This window comes from Orbicella faveolata, unplaced genomic scaffold (assembly GCF_042242905.1).
Source record: "Orbicella faveolata isolate gen_17 unplaced genomic scaffold, um_ofav_v1 contig_26, whole genome shotgun sequence".
NCBI classification, from domain to species: domain Eukaryota; kingdom Metazoa; phylum Cnidaria; class Anthozoa; order Scleractinia; family Merulinidae; genus Orbicella; species Orbicella faveolata.
Genome location: NW_028301554.1, coordinates 5,122,047 through 5,140,641, shown reverse-complemented (window position 1 = coordinate 5,140,641; position 18,595 = coordinate 5,122,047). Strand labels below are relative to the sequence as shown.

General features: G+C 36.7%; 1 protein-coding gene and 1 long non-coding RNA gene across 2 annotated transcripts in view; one reads left to right on the top strand and one right to left on the bottom strand.

The window, feature by feature from the left end:
* LOC110045319 (uncharacterized) overlaps nucleotides 1–18,595 on the bottom strand; it is a 62,855-nt gene that overhangs the window by 13,166 nt on the left and 31,094 nt on the right. The window lies entirely within an intron of this gene.
* On the top strand, nucleotides 2,310–7,426 carry LOC149107777 (uncharacterized). The gene is made up of 2 exons (XR_016209107.1): nucleotides 2,310–2,605; nucleotides 5,450–7,426. It is a non-coding gene; the product is annotated as an uncharacterized LOC149107777 (long non-coding RNA).

Sequence of the window (18,595 nt, the reverse complement as noted above, 5' to 3'; positions counted from 1 at the left end):
CTCTGTCTTATAGATTTAGCAACAGAAACGTTCTGTTATCTAATTAATACACAGTGGAAAGATTGTTCATAGTCCTGGAGCCTCCAACATAAATCTTGGCATCTTTGTTTGCTCTATTGAAGCTTCCTGGTCTTCAAGCCACTCTAGTTTACTATTAAACTCTGTGTTTGCTAACAAATAAAATTTACATTCTACGCCGGTTCCTGTCATAGACAGACTGACTTGCTCTGAAGAGAAATAAGACAGCTAATGAGAGCTACTTTTGCCATCGATCTGTTGTAAAATATGGAAGACCGTAAATTAACTTTCCTTCAGCGTTCACTTTATAATGTACTTTGTACAACAGTCTGACAGAGCCAAACACTTTGCTATGTAAAAGCAAACGATGGAGCTTGCAATTAATCATAACTTTGTGATTCACTGGAAAAGTTGAAAATTTACATGGACATGTCAATTTTAATTTACAGCATGTAAATATTGATTTACATTCTTTGTAAATTACAATCTACATGTTAGGGTTTTGTAAAATAAATTTACAGGAAATTTACAGCTTTTAGTACAGCATGTAAATGTTCTGTAAATAGTGATTTACATTGTTTTTGTCGACAATGATCATTTGAAGAACATGTAAAAACCTGTAAAATATTTTACGCACTTTTACAGTATCTGCCTTTGTAAAAAACATGTAAATTGCTTTGCTAAACCATGTAAGAAACGTGTAAATAATTCAAGCGAATGCTGTAAAAAGTCTGGAAATGTTATGTTTGTAACCCTGTAAAAACCATGTAAATGAAAAAAGGGGGCCTGTAAGAAACATGTAAAAACCATGTAAATGAAAAAAAGGGGCCTGTAAGAAACATGTAAAAACCATGTAAATGAAAAAAGGGGGCCTGTAAGAAACATTTAAAAACCATGTAAATGAAAAAAGGGGGCCTGTAAGAAACATGTAAAAACCATGTCAATGAAAAAAGGGGGCCTGTAAGAAACATGTAAAAACCATGTCAATGAAAAAAGGGGGCCTGTAAGAAACATATAAAAACCATGTCAATGAAAAAAAGGGGGCCTGTAAGAAACATGTAAAAACCATGTAAATGGAAAACCTAGAAGTTGCACGGGTGCAGTGGGGGGCTGTAAATAGCCTGCTAAAAACATGTAAATTAAAAAGGGGGACCTTACAAAGGCTGTGAAAACAATCTGAATGAGATAAAGGGGGCTTTTCGAAAAACTGTTAAGACCACGTTAATGTAAAATGGAGACTCTTAGAACAAAAAGATCTAAATTTAAGAGAAGGCCTGCCTAAACCCTGCAAAAACCATGTAACGGAAAAGTGGGCTTATTTAATATAACTCTGGTGTAACGGTTCAACCAACGGAGACCGTTGAAATGATGTAAATGCCAAGTTACCGACAGGTTCGCTATCCTCTTGGAAACGGTTGGTTGGATTTTGCAAAGAAATAAATGAAAAGTTACCCCGGCCAGGTTAAACTTGGGGGGACGGGGGGGGGGGGGGGGGAAGGAGAGAGAGGAAGAGTTGTCTCGGGTAACCGAGAACATATAAATGGGACCTTTTAAAGGCGCGTAAAGTTAAAATGTAACACCGCCCTAAAGCTCCGTAAACCTACCGTGAAGCCTCCATTAAGGTGCCTTTTACGTTGAAGCATTTGAACTTCTCTAAAATCCAAGTGTGTGCTATAGTTTGCTTTAAATTGAAGTTGGGTTAGAAGGTATGCACCAAACTAAATCGCTGCATTGATCGACACCGCACTAAGCTGTCTTCTTGTGAACTTTCCGCGCATCCACAACGACAAAATAAAACTAGAATTGTTACTGCACATGCAGGCGTCCCAAGCTTACGTCTCTAGAAAAGAGAAAAATTAATTCTCGGACACGTACGTATTCATTCATGAAGGACCATGAAAGCGTCACGTGTTGTGTGAGCTCAAGACGGAAAGAGCCCCGGTGACCGAGTTTGAACTGACGCGAGTTAGGTTAGGCAGGGAACCATAAGGGACACAGCCGGCCCAACGACCGTTTTCTCTCGAGTGCTTTGAAACGCTGTTTTAGGCTATCTGGTGTACTTTCGAAGCTCTGTAGGTTAATTTTAGGTTGCGCAAAAAAAAAAATTATCCGTTCGGTTATTCTAGAGGAGCTTGTGTATCTCGTACTTATTAGGGCTTTTTTGTCCATTTCCCGAAAACGTTAGGACTTATCGCCTTTACGAAAATGATAGCTGACTTTTTTTCGGTACCCAAAATGACATTTTGTTTTTTTGTTTTGTTTTGTGTTTTGTTTTTGGTTTTTTGGTGATTTCTACCGTTCCGTGCTTTCATTGCCGTAACTGTTATCCCAGTCCCTTTGTAAGAGCATACCAGCCTTGTGAGTGCCCGATCTCCAACAAACAGGAATCAGCGGTCTTCATGTTAGGTACCAGGTCCTCTCGGTTCTCCCGCCATGTTTGGCAGTTCGTTGGAACCTGCATCGAACTCGAGCTCTGTTTTAGGGGCCAAAATCCACTCTACCTTCGCTTCGTCATCGTGCACGGTTTCAAGGCAAAGTTTTCCCTTACTCAGAAGCTGAAGATAGCGATCACAGGCAACAACAACAGGTAAGCAAGTTTTGCATAAATTGAACGAGTATAGTAAAGTAACGTCAAGATACGTATACATTTCGTTTTGCCTTTGGTTGTGAATGTGTCATTATCAAGGAGAAGTTACATTGCTTGTGGAATCGACTTTGTTGATGTTTACCTGCTGTGCATAAAAGGCTTTATTATCTGTTATTATCTGTTCTCGATAACCGAGTATGAGCATGCGACATTTGTTATTGGCTTATTGGCTGATGCATTCTCTTGTAAGGTTATGTTGCCCTCTGATGTGAATGCTAGTAAGCTAAAATGTAATGTGCCATCTTCAGCAGAGAAATTTTTCTTATGCTAGTGTAAGTATTCTGAAGTTACTCAAGTATCTACAGTTGTACCTACATGCAAGTTACAATATGCTACACAACTGTACATGGACATTGCACCCACTGGTGCTGATAGTAAGCTAAATGTTGTGAATTTTTCTTTCACAAAAAAAAAAAAACCACGATACTTTATAAAGAGGTATACATGTACCTCAAACTGTCATGAAAACTACACAGGACTTGAAAAAAAAAAAGGAAGAGTAACTTGCCCAGGCAGGAAAATCTACTTGTCTTGGACGACACAGTATAGTCAATCGATTATTTCATAACAATCAATAGGAATTAGTCAATGATATCAGAAATCAATAAAAGAATTCGTCATGAGTAATCGATTGTGATCAAATTTTCAATAAGCATTATCAATTTTGCTGATACTAGCTTATCTTTTAAGCAACATTTAATAAGGAAGAAATGAACAAAAGATATAAAGTGAAATATGAAATCATCAATACAATTGCATAAAAACATAACATTGTATCTTGTAAACAGAATATTTTGCTGGCATACATGTATCGGGGACTATGTTTTGGGGATCTTTGGTAGCGCCTTTGAAATCTACATAAAAAAGTTACAATCAAACATTTTGTTGAGGGACACAATTTTTCTACAGTTTATGTGAACTAACAAAGAGAGGCCAACTTTCAATTGATTCTCTAATGACTGATAAATTTGGTAAAATCAAATTGATAACTTGAAACTTCTCTAGCATGTGAGTATGAATTTCTTTCCATTGATTGATAGCACTGATAACACTTACATTAATTTCAATTTATTGATTTATATCAATTTATGGATCAATTTCAATCAATTGCCTTACCCTGGGATGACCAGACAGCATTTTAGAGACCTGTTACAGCTGTACATTTTACTTGTACGAAATTGGGCTCTTACCAAATACATGCAGGTTTCATGTGTCATGCATCTGTTCATTCATCTGTAGCAGGGCAGGAAAAAAAATTGTAAGTCACTTGCCCACTGGGCCAGTCAATTTCAGTTTTCACTTGCCCCCATTTAAATATTGGTTGCCAGTGTGATGGCCAGTAAGGAAATCAGAGGACAAATACGAATGAAGTACGCTCGGATTCCTAACTAATTCTTGCTTTCAACCTAATAATTAAGTAATCTTTAGGTCTTAAGTTTTGAAATGGAATGACTGGAAATTATCATTTATCAAGCTGGCATTTTTAGTCAGACTCACAAGACTACTGAGGCTACATGGTAATTTCACTTGCCCACCGGGCCACTGAACTTCTATTTTCACTTGCCCAAGAGCAAAATTTACTTGGCTGAGGAAATCAGACCTGGTTTTTTCCGGCCCTGAGTAGATCACAGATAACACCAAAATGTGGTAAAAACAAAAAATATTCACATAACCCATTACCAGAGTGTGTCACAGAATCTGTGAATTTTTCAGGCGTGTGTTACTGATGTTCTTACCACATTTTGATGTCTTCAGTGATCTATTACTGAACAGATGCGCGACAACGTAGAATCTATCTGCTTCGTAATACATAACAAAGAAACAAAAACAAACATTTATGACATCAGCTGTACCTTTGTCCACCAATAGAGCATAAGTGCGTGTAAGAAACAATCAAATTGTGCCTGCAAATAACTTGACTTATTATTTAAACATTGTTTGATAGGAGTTTGATTTATTGTGCATGAATATTACGATGTAGAAGATAGTGAACATTGAATATTTACTGCCACACATTTTGAGTTTAGTTCTTCTACATCCTCTGACATTCAGTGCCTTCCAATCAGAGATGCAAAGTTTTTGTCACACAGTAGCTACAGATGTAGATGTAAGATCTGTTTGATTGATGAATATTCAGGGCTCAAAATAATGGCCGGTCAACGGGCAATGTCTGGCCAGAATGGTGACTTGAATGGCCAAAAACTTCACTCACCGGTCATGTTGACCAGTCATGTCATGTTGAGACGGTCACGTTCATTCTTGAATAAACAATCAAATCCCCAACTGTAAATCTGAGAGTTTTAAATCTCTTTTTTATTATGACCTCTAATGAAAACATACACCAATGCATACATGTATCTGTTCGAACGGCTAAAGACCATTCGCTTGCTGTTTGTCATGCGTTCAAGATCAATAGGAATGCCATTCAAGTGACTGGGGTTAAATCCGTTCAGAAAAATATTAAGCCAAATTTTAAATGGTCTAGCAGTGACTGGAACAAACAAACTCTATTTTTCTCTATTTGGCTCACATTACATGTACTTGATTTTTGCATAAATATCCTGACCGGTCAGAAACGAGACGTGACAGAGCTAAAATTACTTTGGCCAGTCAACATGACCGGCTACAGTCCAATTTCAAAGGTCACAGTATAAATTGGAATGATAACAAACAAAATAATAACTCCAATGTAAAATTCACTGATTGATATCATACACAGAATTTGCTGATTCGTACTCAGACATAACTTATCTTATTTAACGAAATGTTTTATGTTACTTGTAGGATGAAGTAAAATTGAGAGTGGTCAATACTTGCATACTCCTTGGCATTGATTCTTGATCAGGAAAAAATCAGCCATTGAGAAGTCTACAGTACTTATGACTCTATAAGGGGTCCAAGGCCCATTTCTTGAAGGCCCTGGAAACTTTTCGGGCCCACAAAGCCATCTTTAATTGATCTGTGTCTAAAAACTAAGAGCTGTATATGCCTGAAACTTCTTGTGTGAAGGAAACCTCTGTTCATATTGAGAATAAGCGATTAAAACAGCTCTGTAAGCATAAGATTTCAGATTTTGGTATGGCTTTCTGGGTGCGAAAACTTTTTGGAACCTTTGAGAAATGGGCGCCTGGTGCATTACAGTCTAACGTGGTGACCTTCAACACTTTGATATGCTCTGGCAGCTTTCTGGCATAAATTCAACCACTTTAAACATTATTTTTAATGCTTTGAAGTATCACTTACCTGTGTTAATGAATTAGCATTAAATTTAAATATCTTAGATTGCTAGGTTGATTCTTACTGTTCAATACAGCAGCTATAAGATTTCATCATAAAAAGCAAAGGCTATGTTTACATACATGTAGTACCAGAACAGTAATTTATTAACTTATGTTGTATTACATGAACTATGGTACTAGATAGGCCTTTCAATTTCAACAGGCCCTTATGAATTGTTGTTGTTGTTGTTGTTCTTTTTTTTTTGTTTACAGTACAGTTTTTTATCACAAAAAAAGGAAAATTTTGGATCTTCACCAGTCTGAATATTGTTTACAGTGAATGTTTTGTCAGGGGTCCAAAATGTTTGTACTGTATGGATTCTGTACAGTTTTGGAAAAATAAGGAAACTGTGACTTTGTAAACATAGCCTAAAAGATGTCAGAAGCCTTGTTTTATGTTATGCAATGTAGTATTCCTTTGGCATGAATGTTTTTATGATGAATTGAAAATGTCAACCTCTATCTTGTGGTAAATGTTTTTTCTCCCTATTTTCTGTTATTTCAAAGGGACAATTCACTCTATGAAAAAAGTTGATCAATACTTCACACTTACATTGCAGTAATTTTCATAATAAGGTAAAGGTAAAGTCTGCATACGAGCCACGTGGCCCAACAGGCTGGAGCTTATCCTGCTTTCTGTAGCAGGAAGCGACTAGGACTATTTCTGCTCCCCCTAGATGAGATGCCAGTCCATTGCAGGGTTACCCCACCATTAAATTCGCTGCTACCCACTTATACACCTGGGTGGAGAGGCACTGAGAGTAAAGTGTGCTGCTCAACAACACAACAGAACATACCTGCCTAGAGCTTGAACCCGGATCGCTCGATCAGGAGTTGAGCGCACTACATGTAACTACAAGGCCATGATGCCTCCCCCATTTCTCATTATTAAGGCCAATTTAATCCTACATTAATTACTTAGTAAGAAAAAACAGTTTATTCATTCATTTTATGACAAAGGTATTATCATTATGTTGCATTTGACTTTGTGGATTTAGTATATATTTAAGACAGGTATCCATTCGCAAACAATTTTAATTTAGTAATACACCTAAATTGCAAAATTTTCACTAGTTGTAGCTGACAACAGTATAGTTCTTATCATTTTATTATTTATGAATTAAATAGGGCTCAATATGACATGGTTTCGCACAATCTTGAAAAGGTCTTGAATTTTAGCAGTCTTCTCGAAAAGTGCTTGAATTCGGTTAAAGGAGCTCAGTCATGGTATTTTAAAATATTTTGGCCATGCACAAAATTACATTTAAGTCGTCTTGTTATGGATAGATAGAAAAGAAAACATGTTTTATTTGTTACAATGTATACATTGTAAACCTTATTCATGGCATATAAAAACTATTTGAATTTTACTGAGTTTGTTCTGATTGCAATAAATTTCTGATTCTGTATAAATTTGCATATTTTCTACTATTATAATTAAGGTCAACAGATTTGATTACAATAAAACAGTACATTCCATGCATTTTTCTTCAAGTTATTATTTGCAAGTCATTTATCGTACAGGGTTTCTGCCTCCCTTTTTCGATTTCCATGTTATTTACAGGCTCCCTTTTTTCAATTTACAGGTTATTTACAGGCTCCCTTTTTCAATTTACAGGTTATTTACAGGCTCCCCTTTTCAATTTCCATGTTATTTACAGGTTCCCTTTTTCGATTTCCATGTTATTTACAGGCTCCCTTTTTCCATTTACATGCTATTTACAGGCTCCCTTTTTCGATTTCCATGTTATTTACAGGCTCCCTTTTTCCATTTACATGTTATTTACAGGCTCCCTTTTTCGATTTACATGTTATTTACAGGCTCCCTTTTTCGATTTACATGTTATTTACAGGCTCCCTTTTTCCATTTACATGTTATTTACAGGCTCCCTTTTTTGATTTACATGTTCTTTATGGGCTCCTTTTTTGATTTCCATGTTATTTACAGACTCCCTTTTTCGATTTACACGTTATTTACAGGCTCCCTTTTTCGATTTACATGTTATTTACAGGCTCCCTTCTTCGATTTACATGTTATTTACAGGCTCCTGTTTTCATTTTCCATGTTATTTACAGCCTCCCTTTTTTATTTACATGTTGTTTACAGCCTCCCCTTTTTTATTTACATGTTTTTTACAGTATTATGGCACCCTCCCTGTATTAAATTTACATGTTATTTACGGGTTTCCAGGTTGAATCACAAGAAATTTACAGGCTATTTACAGTATTTGCAGGAATAGTTTACATGTTATTTACATGATCTTAGCCCTTTGCTTTGAAACATTTACAGTGTTTTCTTCATCATTTACATGTTTCACTTAAAATATTTACATGTTATTTACATGAAACCTCCAAAACATGTAAAAGGGGAAAAATCATGTAAATTATTCTTTACAGTCTTTTTTTGGTTATTTACATGTTAATTACATGTTATTTACATACTCTGTAAGTTTTCAACTTTTCCAGTGATTGTCTAAATGTCGTGGCTCAGTATCATAATAAAGCTGTATATTATTTCTACATCTCTTTAAAATAGAAACCAGACGATACAAAGTTAGCTAGAGCTGTACTTATCACGGCGGAACCTGCTTTGGAAAGTAAAACAATGGAAATCGCTTGAGGGGTTCTCGATATTTCAATGAAACACTGATTATTCTGATACGTCATGCATGGAAAATGTATTTCAAAGTTTCTGGGGTGTGCAACATATGTTTGGTGGAAGGCGAGATAGGCTGACAATCCAGGCGGGATGTGCGATGCGGGATTTGGGATAAAAATATCTTAGCCTGTGATGCCTGTACTCATTTCAATCAGGAAGTGCGGGATAACTTTGAAAATGAGGGACGGGATGCGGGATGAAAAAACGCAATTCACAGTTATTCAGTGACTGGAGAAATTAATTTACCTTTCGGAAGTCTTTGGAGACACTAATGAGTTAAAGAATAGGAGATTTCAAAACAGCTTGCCAATCGCGTTTCAATCACACCAGTGTCATTGACTGTAACTGGTTTTGAATGGTCTTTAATTACATGAGTTAAAAGTAGTTCGTGATTACGGTTACAAATTCTCCCAGGTTCTTTATTTACGTTGAAAAAGTAGATCGACTGTAAACAGTTTACTTAACGATTTCAGTCTACTATGAATAACAAAGCTATTAGAATATTGATTTATACTCACTGGTTCTTGGTGAGTCGACCAGAATGAAACCAAACTGAATAGGCGTCAATACCAAGACCTTTTCCTCTGAAAAGTAGAAAAGCTGAGCAAATTATTACTGTGTAAAGGATGCTTCCAAACAACTATTCGCGTGACTTGATTTTTCGCGTGACTCACTAATAACTCTTACAACAACAAGAAAATCAGTCGCACGATTTATGGAAACCTTTCCTGGCGTAGATTTAAAGTATTAGAAATCAGCTAATTAAGACCTTTAAAGTTCTCAAGAAATTCCTTGGCAAACTCGAATGTTTAATCTTTGAAACGCTGTTGACTAAGAAAAAGAGACCCAAACTGAACACGCGAGCGGATCTCATTCGCGCGAAACTCTTTACATGAATGTTTTCATGTAACGTTTGCTAATTTCATTTTCTCACATCCCAAGTACTAAAAATATGCCTTGCCGCTATTTTTAATTTATTCATTCGGCAATGATGGCATGAAGTCGTCGAAACGTCATGTAATTTTTCTTACGTTAATTTCCCTACTTAAATCAGCTATACTTATTATATGTGCACCCAACGGTGTCAGTCATGGACAGCTTGCAGTTCATAAACTTACCGTGTTCAGTTTCTCAGTCTTCCAATGAAAACGAAACCAAAGTGATAGAAACTGAAACAACACTGGGGAGGGGGGGGGGGGTCCCTGCAGGACAATAGGAGGTCCAATATATAGGAAGTCAAAACAAATTAAAATTGCAATGAGTTTTAAACGTTGCGCAAAGCAATCAAATAAAAACGTTTAAAAGTAAGTTACATTTTTTTCTATTCCTATCCCCTACTAAACACTGACGGTAAAGTCCAACAGCTTTTAGAGCATATTGGGTTTTTGAGCATAGCTAATAATAAGTCAAATGGTTATCAGGTTAGACAAAGTTCTTTGTTGTCTGTTGTTATTCACTCTTTGGTTTAACCGTGCATGAAAACAATAGGAGATAACTCAGTTCTGTCTTATTGACTAACCGATAGAACGTTTCAATTATGTAATTAATACACTGTGTATGACCGCAAATCGAAAGATTGTTCACCGTCCTGGACCTTTCAACATAAATGTTAACATCTTTGTTTGCTCTTTGACGTTTCTCGGTCTTAGAAACTACTCCAGTTTACCATTAAAGTCTGTGTTTGTTGATTAATAAAATTTACATTCCACGCTAGTTCCTGTCATGGACAGACTGACTTGCTCTAAAGAGAAATAAGACAACTAATGAAAGCTACTTTTGCCATCGTTTTGTTGTAAAATACAAAAGACCGTGGATTAAGTTTTCGTCAGTTTTCACTTTATAATGTACTTTGTACGATTTGATTGATTTCAAACTCTCGTTTCCGATGGCAACAGATATCAGAACAGACAGCGCCACAAACGTTGCTATGTAGAAGCAAAGGATGCAGCTTGCAATTAATCCTCACTTTATGACTGTCTGAATGTCTTGGCTCAGTATCATAATGGAGCTTTATATTATTCTAACAGGTTAAGATAGGAACCAGACGATGCAAAGTTAGCTAGAGCTATACTTACCACGGAGGAACTTACTTTGGAAAGCGAAACTACAAAAATCGCTTGAGGGGTTCTAGATATTTCGAAGAAACACTGATTATCATAATACTCGTCATGAATGGAAGATCTATTTCGATGTTCTGGAGTGCCAAAACATACGTTTGGCGAGATGCGAGAAAAGCTGAAAATCCGGGAGGGATGTGTAATGTGGGATACCGGATTTGGAATCTGCTTCTTTCAACCAGGGAATGCGCGACAAATTTGATATTTATGGGCGGGATGCGGGTAAAAAAAAAAAGAAAAAAAACAGCAAATTAGGCCTACTAAGTGACTGAACTTCTACCTTAGAAGCCCTGATGTGACACCTAATCAAGAGGTTTTAAAACGGCTTCCCAACCGCGCGCATATGTTTTGGTTTTTAGTCACAACAGCGTCATTGACTGCAACTGGTTTTGACTAGTCTTTAACTACATGACTTTGGAGTAGTTGGTGATTGCCGTCAACATTACGCTTACAGATTATCCTGGGTTCCTTCTTTGGGTTCAAAAGGTAGGTCGACTGTGAACAGTTTACTTAAAGATTTCAGTCTAACAAAGATAATCAAAGCTATTTAAATCTCGATTTATACTCACTGGTATTGGTGAGTCGAACAGAATGAAACCAAACTCAATACGCGTCTATAACAAGACCTTTCCCTCTGAAAAAGAGAAGAGAAGGGAAAGTCTAACAAATTATTACTACGCAAACGATGCTTCCAAACATTTATTCGCGTGACTTAAATTTTCGCGTGACTCACTAATAACTCTTACATCAAAAAGAAAATCAGTCACGCGATTCATGCAAACCTCTCTCAGTGTAAATTTAAAGTATTAAAAATCAGCTATACTTCTTATATGTGCACCCAACGATATCAATCACGGACAGCTTGCAGTTTATAAACTTATCGTGTTCAGTTTGTCTGTCCTCTGATGAAAACGAAACAAAAGTGATAGACACTGAAACAACACTGGGGGGGGGGGGGGGGGTTTCCCGGCAAGACAATAGGAGGTCCAATATATAGGAAGTCAAAACAAATTAAAATTGCAATGCGTTTTAAACGTTGCGCAAAACAATCAATTAAAAACATTTAAAAGTAAGTTACATTTCTTCTTTTACCATTCCTTGCTAAACACTGACGATAAAGTCCAATAGCTTTGAGAGCATATTGGGTTTTTGAGCATAGCTAATAATCAGAGAACTGGTTATCAAGCTAGACAAAGTTCTTTGTTTGTCCTTTGGCTTAACCGTGCATAAAAGCAATAGGAGTCAATCGAGTTCTGTGTTATTGATTAACCGATAGAACGTTTCGGTTATGTAATTAATGCACTGTGTATGATCGCAAATCGAAAGATTGTTCACAGTCTTGGACCTTCCAAGGCATCTTTGTTTGCTCTTTTAAAGCTTCTCCGCCTTGTTAATGAATCTTTTGTTGGCTGATTGATGGAATTTACATTCCGCGCCAGTTTCTGTCATAGACAGATTGATTTTCTCTACAGAGAAATAAGGCAAGTACTGAAAATTACTTTTGTCATCGTTCTGTTGTCAAATATGGAAGACATTGAATGAACTTTTTAGCTAGAGCTGTACTTACCACAGCGGAACTTGTTTTGGAAAGTGAAACTATGAAAATCGCTTGAGGGGTTCTAAATATTTCAAAGGGACACTGATTATCATAATACGTCATGCATGGAAGATGCAGTATTTCGATCTGGAGTGTCAAAACACAAGCTTGGCGGGAGGCGAGATTAGTCAGTTAAAAATCCAGGCGGGAAGCGGAATGCCGTATTCGAGATAAAACGTCTGGATCTGGGCAGCATGTGCTTATTTTAATCAGAAAATGCAGGATAAATTTGATATTTAGGGGCGGAATGCGGGATGAATACTAGCAAATAACTTCTACGCAGTGACTGAACATATTAAGAAATATACCATTACTGTATAATTGAAACCCCTGACGAGACACCAAGGATCCTTTAAGGCTTCTCAATCGCGCTCCATCTTTTTGTTTCAGTTACACCAGAGTCGTAGAGCAAATGTGCATGATTACAAACTGGTTCTGATTACTGTCAAAAAAAAGGTTGCCAAAGCAGCATCAAAATGTTGGCCTGGGTTGTTTCTTTGTGTTGAAAAAGTAGATCGAATGAGCACAGTTAACTTCATGATTTAAGCCTCCTACGAATAACAAAGCTACACTTGTTTTATACTCACTAGTTTTGGTGAGTCAACAAAGTGAAACCAAAACTAACACGCGTCGGCAACAGGACTTTTTCCTCTGAAAATAAGCAAAATGGAGATAGTTAAGCGAAATATTACCGCACTAATAATATACAGGAAAAAATTACTCGATCACGTAGGGGCCAAACCACCACCAAATGTTTCGTCAGTTCTTGGGTATTTCACATCATTTCGCATTACTTAAAAAGTATTGACTCTTTCTACACCAAACTTGGCAGAAGGGCAGAAGACCTATTGTCAATTAAATTGCGTGAAAAATGTCAGTAAATATCAAAGTTGTGACGTCACAGTGATGACGTCATGTTTTTTTTGCCACTTTTGAAGTTTTTAATATGTATGTTTTACAATCTGTTCGAAAGAGCACATCTAGGGGAGTTGAAACCTGAAAAAATTTTGTCCATATCACAAAAATTAAATGAAATATGGCATTTTTAAATATGAAAATAACCCTACAAAATATGGGGTCCCCCCTTGAGAAAAATCCCGAAATTGGAGCCGCAATTTTGTCTCAGCAAATGCAGCTATGTTGCACATGTAATGTGCCAGATGACTAAAGCAAAAATAAAGAAGAAAATCGGGATAAAAAATTACCCCTCTAGTGTTGTTGCGTTAAAATTAGTTTTGTTACGTCATAACCTGTGACACCACCCGTTTTTTTCACTGTTAATACCATCCTAACAAAACCCAAACTCAAATTTCTAAAACCATACGATTTTTGACAACATCAAGCTTTCTATTTTGCTAGATTATTAGCCTTCCTAGAAAAAAACTGAAAAAAATAAACCAGAGAGACTGACTTAAGAAGGACAGTATGGTTAAGCAAATTCCGGTGGGGACAGCAAAAAAATATTTAATTGACCAAATCTCAAAAAATAATCATCATAGCAAAAAACGGTTTCCGGCATTTTACTCCTCAAGTCAAGGCCTTTCCAATGACATAATCTTTACATCAGATTTTACAAAAAATTATAACACGTTTTGGTGACGTCATCAATTATGACGCCATAATCTGACATTTTGTCACAACTTCTAAATTAAAATAAACTGGAGAACAAAGAAAGCTCATCTGCCAAACTTGGTTCAGAAATATATTAACCAAGCAAATATAGCCTTCATGAAACATTGGGGGGGGGGGGGGTGGTTTGGCCCCTACGTGATTCTGATTAGCTGAGAGCAGTGCAGTTCAAATGTAACACCAGTGCATAAAATGTAACAACAATGCAAAAACTGTAGCACCAGTGCAAATTGCACATCATAATTCTGGATTATGATTGGCTGAAAGACAATAGGAAATTTTCTAAGCCAATGATATCCCGTCAAATGATGACGAAAAATCCTCTGGCACTTCCTCCACGCAAATTTTGTCATGTTTATATTATTGATAAGTAATCAGTGAGTCAATAACTAATCAAACGAGTTTTTCAGAAAGAAGCGGCTCGTGCAATTTCAGCTTTTTGAAAAACTCATTGGTACAAATTAATTCCAAATTGAACTCGAAACCTATGATTACCTATACCTAGCGGTGCCTCCAAGCAATCTTTTGCGTGACGTGATAATTTGCGTGACTCACTATTTGGCGCTTACAGCGGGAAGAAAATCAGTCACGCGATTCATGAAGTCTCTTTCAGTGTAAACTCTAGCTCTTGTGTACCGCACGCTATTAGTCACAAATAGCTTACTGTTTATAAACTTACCCTGTTTAGCTTGTCAGTCTTCTCAAAAAAGTGGAACCCAAAGTGATAGAAACTAAAACAGCACTGAGGGAGTTTCCCTGCAAGACAATAGGAGGTCCAATAAGAAGTCAAAAAGAATCGAATAATACTCAAAACAATCGAATAAAAACATTGAAACGTAAGATACATTTTTTAATTTCCATACTTTGTTGAATACTGACGGTAAAGTCTAATAGTTTTTAAAGCATATTGGGTTTTTTAACATAGCTAATATTCATTAAAATGGTTTTCTAGCTAGACAAAGTTCTTTCAATGGTTGTATGTTGCTGTTCGCTCTTTGGTTTACCCGTGCATTAAACACAATAGCTCTTAACTTAGTTCTGTCTTATAAGTTAAACGACAGAAAGGTATCGGTTATCTAATTATTACACTGTTGAAGGATCTTTCACAATCCTGGACCTCCCCATATAAATCTTGGCATTTTTGTTTGCTCTTTTGAAGCTTCTATTGCTTAACAACCACTCCAGTTTACTGTTTAACTCTGTGTTTCCTGATTAATAACATTAACATTCCATGGTGGTTCCTGTCATAAACAACTAATGAAAGCTACTTTTGTTATCGTTTTGTAAAATATGGAAGACCGTGAATTTACTTTTCGTCAGTTTTTACTTTACAATGTACTTTGTACGATTTGATTGATTTCAAACTCTGTTTTTCGATGACAACAGACATCAGGACTGACAGAGCCACAAACTTTGTTTTCTACTGGCAAACAATAGAGCGTGCAGTTGATCATCACTCTATGATTGTTTGAATTTCGTGGCTATCATAATACAGCTATATATCATTTTAACTAGTTAAGAGAGAAACCAGACGATGCAAAGTTAGCTAGAGCTGTACTTACCACGTCGGAACTTGCTTTGGAAAGTGAAACTACGAAAACCGCTAAAGGGTTCCTAGAAATTTCGAGAAAACACTGATTATCATAATGCGTCATGGATGGGAGATGTATTTCGAAGTTTCTGGAGTGTCAAAACGTCAGCTTAACAGGATGCGAGATAAGGTGAAAATCTAGGCGGGATGTGGAAAGCGGAATTCGGGATGAACATATCTTGGCGTGAGCAGCATGTGTTCCGTTCAACTAGGAAACGCGGGATACATCTTATATTGAGGGGCGAGATGGGGGATGAAAAGTGCAAGTCATGGCTACTTAATGACTGGAGGAATTAATTTAGCTTTCTGGTGTGTCTGTAAACACAAATGAGTTATAAAGAAGGAGGTTTTAAAACAGCTTGCCAAACGTGTTTCGGTCACACCAACGTCGCTACTTATAACTGCTTTTGATTAGTCTTTAAACACATGACGTCAGAGTTAAAAGTAGTTACTGATTAGCGTCGACGTTGCGGTCACAAATTCTCTCAGGTTCTGACTTTGTGTTGAAAAAGGAAATTGACTGTGAACAGTTTACATCACTATTTTAGTCTACTACGAACATGTCATGTCAAAATTAAATTACGTAAATCTTTGTATTTTAGGAATGCACGTACGTATTTTGAACGAGCTTGCACAGCTCATAGACGTGACGTGTCTAAATAAAGTTTGCATTGCATTGTATCGTAAAGCTAAAATTATTATACATACTCACTAGCTTCGGTGAGTCACCTGAGTTAACGAAAACCAATATGCGTCGATAACAGGGTCTTTTCTCCTGAAAAGTAAGCAAAAAGGGAAAGTTAATTGAATTGTTCCTGCAGGAAACGGTGATTCCAAACAATCATTTGTGTGACTTAATTTTCTGCGTGACTCACTATCGGCGTTTACAGCAGGAAGAAAATCAGTCACGCGATTCGTGACGTCTCTTTAAGTGTACACACTAGATCTTGTGTGCACGCACGCGACTAGTCACAAATAGCTTACAGTTCATAAACGTACCGTGTACAGTAACTGAAACAGCTCTGAGGGAGTTTCCCTACAAGATAATAGGAGGTCCAATAAGAAGTCAAAACAAACGAATAAAAACATTCGAAAGTAAGTTACATTTTTCTATTCCCATACTTTGTTGAATACTGATGGTAAAGGATAATAGTTTTTAAAGCATGGTGGGTTTTTTAACATAGCTAATATTCAGTAAAATGGTTTTAACTTAGAGAAAGTTCTTTCAATTGTTGTCTGTTGTTGTTTGCTCTTTGGCTTACCCGTGCATAAAACACAATAGCTGTTAAATCACTTCTCTCTCATAAGTTAACCAACAGAAACGTTTCGGTTATCTAATTAATACACTGAAAGAATGAAAGATGCGAGTGCAGCTATAACACTACTGGAAAATATCTTTTATTATTTGATTGCTACTGTTGGACATCTATTACCATGTAATTAATACACTGTTGAAAGATTTTACACAATCCTAGACCTCCCCCTATAAATCTTGTCACTTTTCTTTTTTTGTTTTCGGCTCTTTTGAAGCCTCTAGGGCTTAGAAACTAGTCCAGATTACTATTTAACTCTGTGTTGGCTGATTAATATAATTTGCATTCCACGCCGGTCCCTGTCATAAACAGACTGACTTGCTCTGAGACAAATGAGACATCAACGAAAGCTACTTTTGCCATCGTTCTGTTGTAAAATATGGAAGGCGGCGAATTGACTTTTCTTCAGTTTCTACTTTATAATGTACTCTGCACGATTTGGTCGATTTCAAACTCTCCCTTTTTTTATGGTAACAAACATCAGAACTGACAGAGCCAAAAGCTTTGTTGATAACTAGCAAGCGGTGGACTGAGCTTGCAATTAACCGTCACATAACGATGTTCTGAATGACCTGGTCATTATAATCGAGCTGTATGTTATTATAACTCGTGAAGATAAAAACCAGACGATGCAAAGTTAGCTGGAGCTGTACTTACCACCACGGAACTTGCTTTGGAAAGTGAAACTAGGAAAATCGCTTGAGGGGTTCGCAACTTTTTGAGGAAATATTGATTATTATAATACGTCATGCATGGACGTTTATAGGTGCAATATTGAGTGCGGGATACGGGATTAAACTCTTGGCGGGAGCGGCATGCGCTTATTTCAACAAAAAAATGCGGGATAGATTTGACATTGAGGGGCGGCGTGCGGAATGAAAAACAGCAAAACACGGTTACTCAGTGATTAGAGGAATTGATTTAGCTTTCGGTTATGTTTGTAAACACCGATGAGTTAAAGAGTAGGGGTCTTTAAAACAGCTTGCCAATTGCGTTTCGATCACACGAGCGTCACATATTAACTACAACTGACTCAAATTAGTCCATAACTACATGTTTGTGGCAGGCGTTATTGTTTCAAATTCTCCCGGGTTCTTTCTTTGCGTTCAAATAGTTTATTGACTTAATGATTCCAGTCTACTATGAATAACAAAATAATTAAAATATTGATTTACACTCACTTGTTTTGGTTAGTCGACCAGAATGGAACCAAATTGAATACGCGTCAATAACAGGACCTTTTCCTCTGAAAAGTAGAAGAGAAGGAGAGTTCGCGAATTACTATTGCGCAAATGATGCTTACAAACAATTATTCGCGTGATTTAACTTTTCGCGTGATTCAAAAGTGGCTCTTACAACAAGAATAAAATAAGTCGTAAGTATTCATGAAAACCTATCCCAGTGTAAATTTAAAGTATTTAGCATCAACTATACTTGTTATATGTGCAACCAACGCTATTAGACAAAAACAGCTGACAGTTTATAAACTTACCGTGTTCTGATGAAAGTGAAACCAAAAGTGAGACAATAGGAGGTCCAATATTAAGTCAAAACAAATTGAAATTAATATATGTTTCAAAAGACAATCAAATAGAAACATTGGGAAGTAAATTACATTTTTTCTATTTCCAGTCGCTATTAAATACTGACGACTTTATGTCCAATAACTTTCAAAGCATATCTGGGTGACCATAGCTTGGAATCACTGAAATGGTTATCAAGCTAGACAAAGTTCCTCGTCTGTTT